This window comes from Hemiscyllium ocellatum, unplaced genomic scaffold, assembly GCF_020745735.1.
Source record: "Hemiscyllium ocellatum isolate sHemOce1 unplaced genomic scaffold, sHemOce1.pat.X.cur. scaffold_1613_pat_ctg1, whole genome shotgun sequence".
NCBI lineage: Eukaryota > Metazoa > Chordata > Chondrichthyes > Orectolobiformes > Hemiscylliidae > Hemiscyllium > Hemiscyllium ocellatum.
In genome coordinates, this window is record NW_026867833.1 from 32,478 (window position 1) to 45,872 (window position 13,395).

At 50.1% G+C, this 13,395-nt stretch overlaps 4 non-coding genes across 4 annotated transcripts; all 4 read left to right on the forward strand.

The window, feature by feature from the left end:
• Positions 1–3,093: 3,093 nt before the first annotated feature.
• Positions 3,094–3,165, forward strand: trnam-cau (transfer RNA methionine (anticodon CAU)). The gene has a single exon. It is a non-coding gene; the product is annotated as a tRNA-Met (tRNA).
• Positions 3,166–6,364: 3,199 nt separating this feature from the next.
• Positions 6,365–6,436, forward strand: trnam-cau (transfer RNA methionine (anticodon CAU)). Its single transcript has one exon. It is a non-coding gene; the product is annotated as a tRNA-Met (tRNA).
• Positions 6,437–9,637: 3,201 nt separating this feature from the next.
• Positions 9,638–9,709, forward strand: trnam-cau (transfer RNA methionine (anticodon CAU)). Its single transcript has one exon. It is a non-coding gene; the product is annotated as a tRNA-Met (tRNA).
• A 3,208-nt stretch (positions 9,710–12,917) lies between these two features.
• On the forward strand, positions 12,918–12,989 carry trnam-cau (transfer RNA methionine (anticodon CAU)). The gene has a single exon. It is a non-coding gene; the product is annotated as a tRNA-Met (tRNA).
• Positions 12,990–13,395: the final 406 nt, after the last annotated feature.

The following is a 13,395-nucleotide window of genomic DNA, read 5'->3' on the forward strand; positions in this document are numbered from 1 at the left end:
ATGCAAGGTGCGTGGTTTTAGAGGTCTCAGTGGCATTCTGTTGTTCGGCGGTTTTTATTCTGAACTGGATCGCAAAACCAGTTCTCTGCGATGCCAATCAGCTGGTCAAGTTGAAACAAATGTCTTGCGGTTTCGTCCATTCCCTGCAGTAATTCGCTACCCTGGTTCAGACGTGAATGACAAGCATGTCAAAAACCTCATCACGACTCAGACACAGTTCCCCCACGATTAGGACGGATCCCACCGATTGTGAATAACCTCAGAGAGAGAGAGAGACAGGCAATCGGCGTGGATTCGATGGGTTGAACGGCTTGTGTCTACGCGAGAATGGTGCTACGTGTTTATGGCGTCCCACTGCCTGTCTCTGGGACAGAGAGGCTGAGGGAGCAAAACTGGTTCATTTTTAACCGTCCCTTCCGTGTTGGACTGCCTGCAGTCCCTCAGCTCAGGGCCGTGGGGAGGACTCTCAGTGAGTGAAGGTTTCACTCGGAGTCTCTTCATCTGGGACACTTGGGGCTCAGATGTTAACTGCTGCGCGGTAGCAACAAAGAAAGCGATGCCCACTTTGCAATAGACTTTCCGTAAGATTGCTGCGTGAAGACGATTTCTGAACACCAAGAAGGCTGCACAACAATGTGAATTTACCTGGGCGAAGAGTCCTCGGTGTCCATTTCTCTCTGTCCTGCCAGCACAGCATCTTTCTATCGCTCCGATAACAGACCTTTGGAGAAAGTTCACAATCAAAGTTGTTCATGTTCCCCGCATTAATGCAACTGACACCTCTCACCCCAACGGTTTCAGAGAGTGAGAGAGAGAGAGAGAGAGAGAGAGACTCTACCCGCCCCCACCCTACACCCCGCCCCACCCCACCCCAGAACAACGTGCAAGTAGAAATAAATTGGTTTAATTATCGAGGAGTGGAGATAGTCCAGTTCCTGGGGATGAGACAAACATCATCGCCCCGGGGACAAAATGACAAGCAGAAGTTCTGGAAACGCTTTGCTGCTTGCAATTCTTGGAGCAATGTGGAATGTACTTCACACTGAGCAACTTTCAGCTGGCTCAGAGTCTCCAATGTACATTGCTGTGTTTGCCGCCAGCTCAGAGAGAGAGAACAATAGGAAGGACGTAGGAGTGAATAACGATCCGCGTGAGAGGGCGAATAGCTGCTCATGGAGACTGTTAGTGGCTAACAATACGTAGTGTGTCATAGCAGACGAGGTGATAACAAGGAGTCGTTTGTGTGGTAGGGGTCAAGGACATGGGGGAGTTCAGGCCCTAAAGTTATGGAACTCGATATTGAAGACCGGAGGGCTGTAAGGTCTCCAAGTGGAAAATGAGTTGTTGTTCTTTCATCTGGAGCTAGAACACTGCTGCAAGCCTGAGACAGAGATGTTGGTCAGGGAACAGGGTGATGTGTTAAAGTGGCAGACAACCGCCAGGTCAGGGCCTTTTTCCTGCGGGCAGAACCGGGATGTTCAGCGAAGCAGTCACCCAGTTTATGCTTCATGCTACATTGGGGAAACGACACTGTGAGTAGCGAATGCAGTGGACTAGGTTGTGGCAAAAGTGCTGCTTCACCTGGCAGGTATGTTTGAGCCCTTGGATATTCAGGAGGGAGCAGGTAAATGGGCAGGTGTTACACATTCGGCGGTTGCAGGCGAAAGCGACTTGGCACTATGGGAGGTGGGTGTGGGGTGTTGCGAGTGAAGGAAGAGTGGACCCGAAGTGTAACCCCTGGCACAACGGGTGCGTGTTGGGACCATAACCCACTCTCTCCTATTCACTCAATGTCGTCTTTAGCAGCTTTCCCGTATAACTGCGCTCTGTTCTGCACCTCGCCTTCTCATCTGCTTCCGAAAAAAGCTTGGACATAAATATTTCACAGTGATATACTGGCCCAATGTGCACAGTCGAGTTGATACACTCGTGGAGATCTGCGTGGTCTTCTCCTGTTCTCTGTATCCCATGGTGAGGAGGGTAATGCTTGTCACTGGCCGCTCGGGTGTCATAGAAGAGTTTCAAAACAAAATGGTTGAATTATCTGCCAGTGGAGAGAGCCCGGTTCCTGGGGTCGTGACAAACAGCAGCAGGGAGACTGAATGAGAAGCAGCTGTTCGAGAAACTCTTTGCCGCTAGCAATTCTTAGAGCAATCTCAAATGTATTTCATAGTGAGCACGTCTCAGGTCACTCAAGCGGTGTGGGGCATCATCGCGCGCCGGCTCGCTGGCTCGTTGGTCTAGGCGTATGATTCTCGCTTTGGGTGCCGTACTGTGATGAGTTGCGAGAGGTCCCGGGTTCAAATCCCGGACGAGCCCGAGGTTTTTCTAAAACTTGACTTGTGCAAAACTGCCTGATTAATTTTCTCAAAAAGCACCTTGGTGAAACGAGGTTGGGCTGTCTGGAGTACGGACAAGGCAGAAAACAGGGAAGTGAAATGGTTGGATGTAGTGTCGAACAGGTTGACGTGAGCTGTGCGGTGTTTGGGGAATGTCAGCAATGAAGGTAGATTGGAAAATTGGGACAGCTCTCCTCGGAGAACCGAAGTTTTCCAAGTCATGAGGGACCTAGAAACAGGAAATAATGTTGTGAAAATGTTCCCACACCTGAAAGGTCCACAACGATTCGGCAGAATTTTAAGGTCACCAGGAAAACAAGTAAAAGTGACAGGAGGAAGAACGTTTTCGTACAGGGAGTGGTTAGTGTCAGTAAGTCCCTGTCGGACATTGACAAAGAGGAAGATTCAATGAACACAAAAGGGAATTCGGTGGTCACGTTCAGATGTGCAGATTTACGCTGAGAATGAAACGAATAGACACACGTTGACTTAAGTATAGAACCAGCAGAGCGAAGGTGGGCCGCATGGCCTCCGTCTGCGCTGCGACACATGTTGTGATTCAGTGTGAAATCACAGTTCGACCAACAGAATGTGGGAATTTAGTAAAAACGTTTCTATTTACACAGCCTCCGTACGTCTGCGAAACAGCATATCACACGACAGCAGCGGAGGTCTTTGACATCAGTCTCGAACGTGCGAGCCGCGTGCCAGATGAAAAGCTGAATCGCTCTGTGGACAGGGCTCAGAGCGTGGCAGCAGAGTGGCGCAGCGGGAGCGTGCTGGGCCCATAACCCAGAGGTCGATGGATCGAAACCATCCTCTGCTATTATTCAATGTCACCTCGAGCTGATTTCCTTTGGATCGGTGCTCTCTTCTGCCAGCTGCATACCCGAATGGCATGTAGCATATCGATGCACTCGCCAAATCCACTCCATGCAAGGTGCGTGGTTTTAGAGGTCTCAGTGGCATTCTGTTGTTCGGCGGTTTTTATTCTGAACTGGATCGCAAAACCAGTTCTCTGCGATGCCAATCAGCTGGTCAAGTTGAAACAAATGTCTTGCGGTTTCGTCCATTCCCTGCAGTAATTCGCTACCCTGGTTCAGACGTGAATGACAAGCATGTCAAAAACCTCATCACGACTCAGACACAGTTCCCCCACGATTAGGACGGATCCCACCGATTGTGAATAACCTCAGAGAGAGAGAGAGACAGGCAATCGGCGTGGATTCGATGGGTTGAACGGCTTGTGTCTACGCGAGAATGGTGCTACGTGTTTATGGCGTCCCACTGCCTGTCTCTGGGACAGAGAGGCTGAGGGAGCAAAACTGGTTCATTTTTAACCGTCCCTTCCGTGTTGGACTGCCTGCAGTCCCTCAGCTCAGGGCCGTGGGGAGGACTCTCAGTGAGTGAAGGTTTCACTCGGAGTCTCTTCATCTGGGACACTTGGGGCTCAGATGTTAACTGCTGCGCGGTAGCAACAAAGAAAGCGATGCCCACTTTGCAATAGACTTTCCGTAAGATTGCTGCGTGAAGACGATTTCTGAACACCAAGAAGGCTGCACAACAATGTGAATTTACCTGGGCGAAGAGTCCTCGGTGTCCATTTCTCTCTGTCCTGCCAGCACAGCATCTTTCTATCGCTCCGATAACAGACCTTTGGAGAAAGTTCACAATCAAAGTTGTTCATGTTCCCCGCATTAATGCAACTGACACCTCTCACCCCAACGGTTTCAGAGAGTGAGAGAGAGAGAGAGAGAGAGAGACTCTACCCGCCCCCACCCTACACCCCGCCCCACCCCACCCCAGAACAACGTGCAAGTAGAAATAAATTGGTTTAATTATCGAGGAGTGGAGATAGTCCAGTTCCTGGGGATGAGACAAACATCATCGCCCCGGGGACAAAATGACAAGCAGAAGTTCTGGAAACGCTTTGCTGCTTGCAATTCTTGGAGCAATGTGGAATGTACTTCACACTGAGCAACTTTCAGCTGGCTCAGAGTCTCCAATGTACATTGCTGTGTTTGCCGCCAGCTCAGAGAGAGAGAACAATAGGAAGGACGTAGGAGTGAATAACGATCCGCGTGAGAGGGCGAATAGCTGCTCATGGAGACTGTTAGTGGCTAACAATACGTAGTGTGTCATAGCAGACGAGGTGATAACAAGGAGTCGTTTGTGTGGTAGGGGTCAAGGACATGGGGGAGTTCAGGCCCTAAAGTTATGGAACTCGATATTGAAGACCGGAGGGCTGTAAGGTCTCCAAGTGGAAAATGAGTTGTTGTTCTTTCATCTGGAGCTAGAACACTGCTGCAAGCCTGAGACAGAGATGTTGGTCAGGGAACAGGGTGATGTGTTAAAGTGGCAGACAACCGCCAGGTCAGGGCCTTTTTCCTGCGGGCAGAACCGGGATGTTCAGCGAAGCAGTCACCCAGTTTATGCTTCATGCTACATTGGGGAAACGACACTGTGAGTAGCGAATGCAGTGGACTAGGTTGTGGCAAAAGTGCTGCTTCACCTGGCAGGTATGTTTGAGCCCTTGGATATTCAGGAGGGAGCAGGTAAATGGGCAGGTGTTACACATTCGGCGGTTGCAGGCGAAAGCGACTTGGCACTATGGGAGGTGGGTGTGGGGTGTTGCGAGTGAAGGAAGAGTGGACCCGAAGTGTAACCCCTGGCACAACGGGTGCGTGTTGGGACCATAACCCACTCTCTCCTATTCACTCAATGTCGTCTTTAGCAGCTTTCCCGTATAACTGCGCTCTGTTCTGCACCTCGCCTTCTCATCTGCTTCCGAAAAAAGCTTGGACATAAATATTTCACAGTGATATACTGGCCCAATGTGCACAGTCGAGTTGATACACTCGTGGAGATCTGCGTGGTCTTCTCCTGTTCTCTGTATCCCATGGTGAGGAGGGTAATGCTTGTCACTGGCCGCTCGGGTGTCATAGAAGAGTTTCAAAACAAAATGGTTGAATTATCTGCCAGTGGAGAGAGCCCGGTTCCTGGGGACGTGACAAACAGCAGCAGGGAGACTGAATGAGAAGCAGCTGTTCGAGAAACTCTTTGCCGCTAGCAATTCTTAGAGCAATCTCAAATGTATTTCATAGTGAGCACGTCTCAGGTCACTCAAGCGGTGTGGGGCATCTATCGCGCGCCGGCTCGCTGGCTCGTTGGTCTAGGCGTATGATTCTCGCTTTGGGTGCCGTACTGTGATGAGTTGCGAGAGGTCCCGGGTTCAAATCCCGGACGAGCCCGAGGTTTTTCTAAAACTTGACTTGTGCAAAACTGCCTGATTAATTTTCTCAAAAAGCACCTTGGTGAAACGAGGTTGGGCTGTCTGGAGTACGGACAAGGCAGAAAACAGGGAAGTGAAATGGTTGGATGTAGTGTCGAACAGGTTGACGTGAGCTGTGCGGTGTTTGGGGAATGTCAGCAATGAAGGTAGATTGGAAAATTGGGACAGCTCTCCTCGGAGAACCGAAGTTTTCCAAGTCATGAGGGACCTAGAAACAGGAAATAATGTTGTGAAAATGTTCCCACACCTGAAAGGTCCACAACGATTCGGCAGAATTTTAAGGTCACCAGGAAAACAAGTAAAAGTGACAGGAGGAAGAACGTTTTCGTACAGGGAGTGGTTAGTGTCAGTAAGTCCCTGTCGGACATTGACAAAGAGGAAGATTCAATGAACACAAAAGGGAATTCGGTGGTCACGTTCAGATGTGCAGATTTACGCTGAGAATGAAACGAATAGACACACGTTGACTTAAGTATAGAACCAGCAGAGCGAAGGTGGGCCGCATGGCCTCCGTCTGCGCTGCGACACATGTTGTGATTCAGTGTGAAATCACAGTTCGACCAACAGAATGTGGGAATTTAGTAAAAACGTTTCTATTTACACAGCCTCCGTACGTCTGCGAAACAGCATATCACACGACAGCAGCGGAGGTCTTTGACATCAGTCTCGAACGTGCGAGCCGCGTGCCAGATGAAAAGCTGAATCGCTCTGTGGACAGGGCTCAGAGCGTGGCAGCAGAGTGGCGCAGCGGGAGCGTGCTGGGCCCATAACCCAGAGGTCGATGGATCGAAACCATCCTCTGCTATTATTCAATGTCACCTCGAGCTGATTTCCTTTGGATCGGTGCTCTCTTCTGCCAGCTGCATACCCGAATGGCATGTAGCATATCGATGCACTCGCCAAATCCACTCCATGCAAGGTGCGTGGTTTTAGAGGTCTCAGTGGCATTCTGTTGTTCGGCGGTTTTTATTCTGAACTGGATCGCAAAACCAGTTCTCTGCGATGCCAATCAGCTGGTCAAGTTGAAACAAATGTCTTGCGGTTTCGTCCATTCCCTGCAGTAATTCGCTACCCTGGTTCAGACGTGAATGACAAGCATGTCAAAAACCTCATCACGACTCAGACACAGTTCCCCCACGATTAGGACGGATCCCACCGATTGTGAATAACCTCAGAGAGAGAGAGACAGGCAATCGGCGTGGATTCGATGGGTTGAACGGCTTGTGTCTACGCGAGAATGGTGCTACGTGTTTATGGCGTCCCACTGCCTGTCTCTGGGACAGAGAGGCTGAGGGAGCAAAACTGGTTCATTTTTAACCGTCCCTTCCGTGTTGGACTGCCTGCAGTCCCTCAGCTCAGGGCCGTGGGGAGGACTCTCAGTGAGTGAAGGTTTCACTCGGAGTCTCTTCATCTGGGACACTTGGGGCTCAGATGTTAACTGCTGCGCGGTAGCAACAAAGAAAGCGATGCCCACTTTGCAATAGACTTTCCGTAAGATTGCTGCGTGAAGACGATTTCTGAACACCAAGAAGGCTGCACAACAATGTGAATTTACCTGGGCGAAGAGTCCTCGGTGTCCATTTCTCTCTGTCCTGCCAGCACAGCATCTTTCTATCGCTCCGATAACAGACCTTTGGAGAAAGTTCACAATCAAAGTTGTTCATGTTCCCCGCATTAATGCAACTGACACCTCTCACCCCAACGGTTTCAGAGAGTGAGAGAGAGAGAGAGAGAGAGAGACTCTACCCGCCCCCACCCTACACCCCGCCCCACCCCACCCCAGAACAACGTGCAAGTAGAAATAAATTGGTTTAATTATCGAGGAGTGGAGATAGTCCAGTTCCTGGGGATGAGACAAACATCATCGCCCCGGGGACAAAATGACAAGCAGAAGTTCTGGAAACGCTTTGCTGCTTGCAATTCTTGGAGCAATGTGGAATGTACTTCACACTGAGCAACTTTCAGCTGGCTCAGAGTCTCCAATGTACATTGCTGTGTTTGCCGCCAGCTCAGAGAGAGAGAACAATAGGAAGGACGTAGGAGTGAATAACGATCCGCGTGAGAGGGCGAATAGCTGCTCATGGAGACTGTTAGTGGCTAACAATACGTAGTGTGTCATAGCAGACGAGGTGATAACAAGGAGTCGTTTGTGTGGTAGGGGTCAAGGACATGGGGGAGTTCAGGCCCTAAAGTTATGGAACTCGATATTGAAGACCGGAGGGCTGTAAGGTCTCCAAGTGGAAAATGAGTTGTTGTTCTTTCATCTGGAGCTAGAACACTGCTGCAAGCCTGAGACAGAGATGTTGGTCAGGGAACAGGGTGATGTGTTAAAGTGGCAGACAACCGCCAGGTCAGGGCCTTTTTCCTGCGGGCAGAACCGGGATGTTCAGCGAAGCAGTCACCCAGTTTATGCTTCATGCTACATTGGGGAAACGACACTGTGAGTAGCGAATGCAGTGGACTAGGTTGTGGCAAAAGTGCTGCTTCACCTGGCAGGTATGTTTGAGCCCTTGGATATTCAGGAGGGAGCAGGTAAATGGGCAGGTGTTACACATTCGGCGGTTGCAGGCGAAAGCGACTTGGCACTATGGGAGGTGGGTGTGGGGTGTTGCGAGTGAAGGAAGAGTGGACCCGAAGTGTAACCCCTGGCACAACGGGTGCGTGTTGGGACCATAACCCACTCTCTCCTATTCACTCAATGTCGTCTTTAGCAGCTTTCCCGTATAACTGCGCTCTGTTCTGCACCTCGCCTTCTCATCTGCTTCCGAAAAAAGCTTGGACATAAATATTTCACAGTGATATACTGGCCCAATGTGCACAGTCGAGTTGATACACTCGTGGAGATCTGCGTGGTCTTCTCCTGTTCTCTGTATCCCATGGTGAGGAGGGTAATGCTTGTCACTGGCCGCTCGGGTGTCATAGAAGAGTTTCAAAACAAAATGGTTGAATTATCTGCCAGTGGAGAGAGCCCGGTTCCTGGGGACGTGACAAACAGCAGCAGGGAGACTGAATGAGAAGCAGCTGTTCGAGAAACTCTTTGCCGCTAGCAATTCTTAGAGCAATCTCAAATGTATTTCATAGTGAGCACGTCTCAGGTCACTCAAGCGGTGTGGGGCATCTATCGCGCGCCGGCTCGCTGGCTCGTTGGTCTAGGCGTATGATTCTCGCTTTGGGTGCCGTACTGTGATGAGTTGCGAGAGGTCCCGGGTTCAAATCCCGGACGAGCCCGAGGTTTTTCTAAAACTTGACTTGTGCAAAACTGCCTGATTAATTTTCTCAAAAAGCACCTTGGTGAAACGAGGTTGGGCTGTCTGGAGTACGGACAAGGCAGAAAACAGGGAAGTGAAATGGTTGGATGTAGTGTCGAACAGGTTGACGTGAGCTGTGCGGTGTTTGGGGAATGTCAGCAATGAAGGTAGATTGGAAAATTGGGACAGCTCTCCTCGGAGAACCGAAGTTTTCCAAGTCATGAGGGACCTAGAAACAGGAAATAATGTTGTGAAAATGTTCCCACACCTGAAAGGTCCACAACGATTCGGCAGAATTTTAAGGTCACCAGGAAAACAAGTAAAAGTGACAGGAGGAAGAACGTTTTCGTACAGGGAGTGGTTAGTGTCAGTAAGTCCCTGTCGGACATTGACAAAGAGGAAGATTCAATGAACACAAAAGGGAATTCGGTGGTCACGTTCAGATGTGCAGATTTACGCTGAGAATGCGAGAGACGAATAGACACACGTTGACTGAAGTATAGAACCAGCAGAGCGAAGGTGGGCCGCATGGCCTCCGTCTGCGCTGCGACACATGTTGTGATTCAGTGTGAAATCACAGTTCGACCAACAGAATGTGGGAATTTAGTAAAAACGTTTCTATTTACACAGCCTCCGTACGTCTGCGAAACAGCATATCACACGACAGCAGCGGAGGTCTTTGACATCAGTCTCGAACGTGCGAGCCGCGTGCCAGATGAAAAGCTGAATCGCTCTGTGGACAGGGCTCAGAGCGTGGCAGCAGAGTGGCGCAGCGGGAGCGTGCTGGGCCCATAACCCAGAGGTCGATGGATCGAAACCATCCTCTGCTATTATTCAATGTCACCTCGAGCTGATTTCCTTTGGATCGGTGCTCTCTTCTGCCAGCTGCATACCCGAATGGCATGAGCATATCGATGCACTCGCCAAATCCACTCCATGCAAGGTGCGTGGTTTTAGAGGTCTCAGTGGCATTCTGTTGTTCGGCGGTTTTTATTCTGAACTGGATCGCAAAACCAGTTCTCTGCGATGCCAATCAGCTGGTCAAGTTGAAACAAATGTCTTGCGGTTTCGTCCATTCCCTGCAGTAATTCGCTACCCTGGTTCAGACGTGAATGACAAGCATGTCAAAAACCTCATCACGACTCAGACACAGTTCCCCCACGATTAGGACGGATCCCACCGATTGTGAATAACCTCAGAGAGAGAGAGAGACAGGCAATCGGCGTGGATTCGATGGGTTGAACGGCTTGTGTCTACGCGAGAATGGTGCTACGTGTTTATGGCGTCCCACTGCCTGTCTCTGGGACAGAGAGGCTGAGGGAGCAAAACTGGTTCATTTTTAACCGTCCCTTCCGTGTTGGACTGCCTGCAGTCCCTCAGCTCAGGGCCGTGGGGAGGACTCTCAGTGAGTGAAGGTTTCACTCGGATTCTCTTCATCTGGGACACTTGGGGCTCAGATGTTAACTGCTGCGCGGTAGCAACAAAGAAAGCGATGCCCACTTTGCTATAGACTTTCCGTAAGATTGCTGCGTGAAGACGATTTCTGAACACCAAGAAGGCTGCACAACAATGTGAATTTACCTGGGCGAAGAGTCCTCGGTGTCCATTTCTCTCTGTCCTTCCAGCACAGCATCTTTCCATCTCTCAGATAACAGACCTTTGGAGAAAGTTCACAATCAAAGTTGTTCATGTTCCCCGCATTAATGCAACTGACACCTCTCACCCCAACGGTTTCAGAGAGTGAGAGAGAGAGAGAGAGAGAGACTCTACCCGCCCCCACCCTACACCCCGCCCCACCCCACCCCCAGAACAACGTGCAAGTAGAAATAAATTGGTTTAATTATCGAGGAGTGGAGATAGTCCAGTTCCTGGGGATGAGACAAACATCATCGCCCCGGGGACAGAATGACAAGCAGAAGTTCTGGAAACGCTTTGCTGCTTGCAATTCTTGGAGCAATGTGGAATGTACTTCACACTGAGCAACTTTCAGCTGGCTCAGAGTCTCCAATGTACATTGCTGTGTTTGCCGCCAGCTCAGAGAGAGAGAACAATAGGAAGGACGTAGGAGTGAATAACGATCCGCGTGAGAGGGCGAATAGCTGCTCATGGAGACTGTTAGTGGCTAACAATACGTAGTGTGTCATAGCCGACGAGGTGATAACAAGGAGTCGTTTGTGTGGTAGGGGTCAAGGACATGGGGGAGTTCAGGCCCTAAAGTTATGGAACTCGATATTGAAGACCGGAGGGCTGTAAGGTCTCCAAGTGGAAAATGAGTTGTTGTTCTTTCATCTGGAGCTAGAACACTGCTGCAAGCCTGAGACAGAGATGTTGGTCAGGGAACAGGGTGATGTGTTAAAGTGGCAGACAACCGCCAGGTCAGGGCCTTTTTCCTGCGGGCAGAACCGGGATGTTCTGCGAAGCAGTCACCCAGTTTATGCTTCATGCTACATTGGGGAAACGACACTGTGAGCAGCGAATGCAGTGGACTAGGTTGTGGCAAAAGTGCTGCTTCACCTGGCAGGTATGTTTGAGCCCTTGGATATTCAGGAGGGAGCCGGTAAATGGGCAGGTGTTGCACATTCGGCAGTTTCAGGCGAAAGCGACTTGGCACTATGGGAGGTGGGTGTGGGGTGTTGCGAGTGAAGGAAGAGTGGACCCGAAGTGTAACCCCTGGCACAACGGGTGCGTGTTGGGACCATAACCCACTCTCTCCTATTCACTCAATGTCGTCTTTAGCAGCTTTCCCGTATAACTGCGCTCTGTTCTGCACCTCGCCTTCTCATCTGCTTCCGAAAAAAGGCTTGGACATAAATATTTCACAGTGATATACTGGCCCAATGTGCACAGTCGAGTTGATACACTCGTGGAGATCTGCGTGGTCTTCTCCTGTTCTCTGTATCCCATGGTGAGGAGGGTAATGCTTGTCACTGGCCGCTCGGGTGTCATAGAAAAATTTCAAAACAAAATGTTTGAATTGTCTGCCAGTGGAGAGAGCCCGGTTCCTGGGGACGTGACAAACAGCAGCAGGGAGACTGAATGAGAAGCAGCTGTTCGAGAAACTCTTTGCCGCTAGCAATTCTTAGAGCAATCTCAAATGTATTTCATAGTGAGCACGTCTCAGGTCACTCAAGCGGTGTGGGGCATCTATCGCGCGCCGGCTCGCTGGCTCGTTGGTCTAGGCGTATGATTCTCGCTTTGGGTGCCGTACTGTGATGAGTTGCGAGAGGTCCCGGGTTCAAATCCCGGACGAGCCCGAGGTTTTTCTAAAACTTGACTTGTGCAAAACTGCCTGATTAATTTTCTCAAAAAGCACCTTGGTGAAACGAGGTTGGGCTGTCTGGAGTACGGACAAGGCAGAAAACAGGGAAGTGAAATGGTTGGATGTCGTGTCGAACAGGTTGACGTGAGCTGTGCGGTGTTTGGGGAATGTCAGCAATGAAGGTAGATTGGAAAATTGGGACAGCTCTCCTCGGAGAACCGAAGTTTTCCAAGTCATGAGGGACCTAGAAACAGGAAATAATGTTGTGAAAATGTTCCCACACCTGAAAGGTCCACAACGATTCGGCAGAATTTTAAGGTCACCAGGAAAACAAGTAAAAATGACAGGAGGAAGAACGTTTTCGTACAGGGAGTGGTTAGTGTCAGTAAGTCCCTGTCGGACATTGACAAAGAGGAAGATTCAATGAACACAAAAGGGAATTCGGTGGTCACGTTCAGATGTGCAGATTTACGCTGAGAATGCGAGAGAATGAAACGAATAGACACACGTTGACTGAAGTATAGAACCAGCAGAGCGAAGGTGGGCCGCATGGCCTCCGTCTGCGCTGCGACACATGTTGTGATTCAGTGTGAAATCACAGTTCGACCAACAGAATGTGGGAATTTAGTAAAAACGTTTCTATTTACACAGCCTCCGTACGTCTGCGAAACAGCATATCACACGACAGCAGCGGAGGTCTTTGACATCAGTCTCGAACGTGCGAGCCGCGTGCCAGATGAAAAGCTGAATCGCTCTGTGGACAGGGCTCAGAGCGTGGCAGCAGAGTGGCGCAGCGGGAGCGTGCTGGGCCCATAACCCAGAGGTCGATGGATCGAAACCATCCTCTGCTATTATTCAATGTCACCTCGAGCTGATTTCCTTTGGATCGGTGCTCTCTTCTGCCAGCTGCATACCCGAATGGCATGAGCATATCGATGCACTCGCCAAATCCACTCCATGCAAGGTGCGTGGTTTTAGAGGTCTCAGTGGCATTCTGTTGTTCGGCGGTTTTTATTCTGAACTGGATCGCAAAACCAGTTCTCTGCGATGCCAATCAGCTGGTCAAGTTGAAACAAATGTCTTGCGGTTTCGTCCATTCCCTGCAGTAATTCGCTACCCTGGTTCAGACGTGAATGACAAGCATGTCAAAAACCTCATCACGACTCAGACACAGTTCCCCCACGATTAGGACGGATCCCACCGATTGTGAATAACCTCAGAGAGAGAGAGACAGGCAATCGGCGTGGATTCGATGGG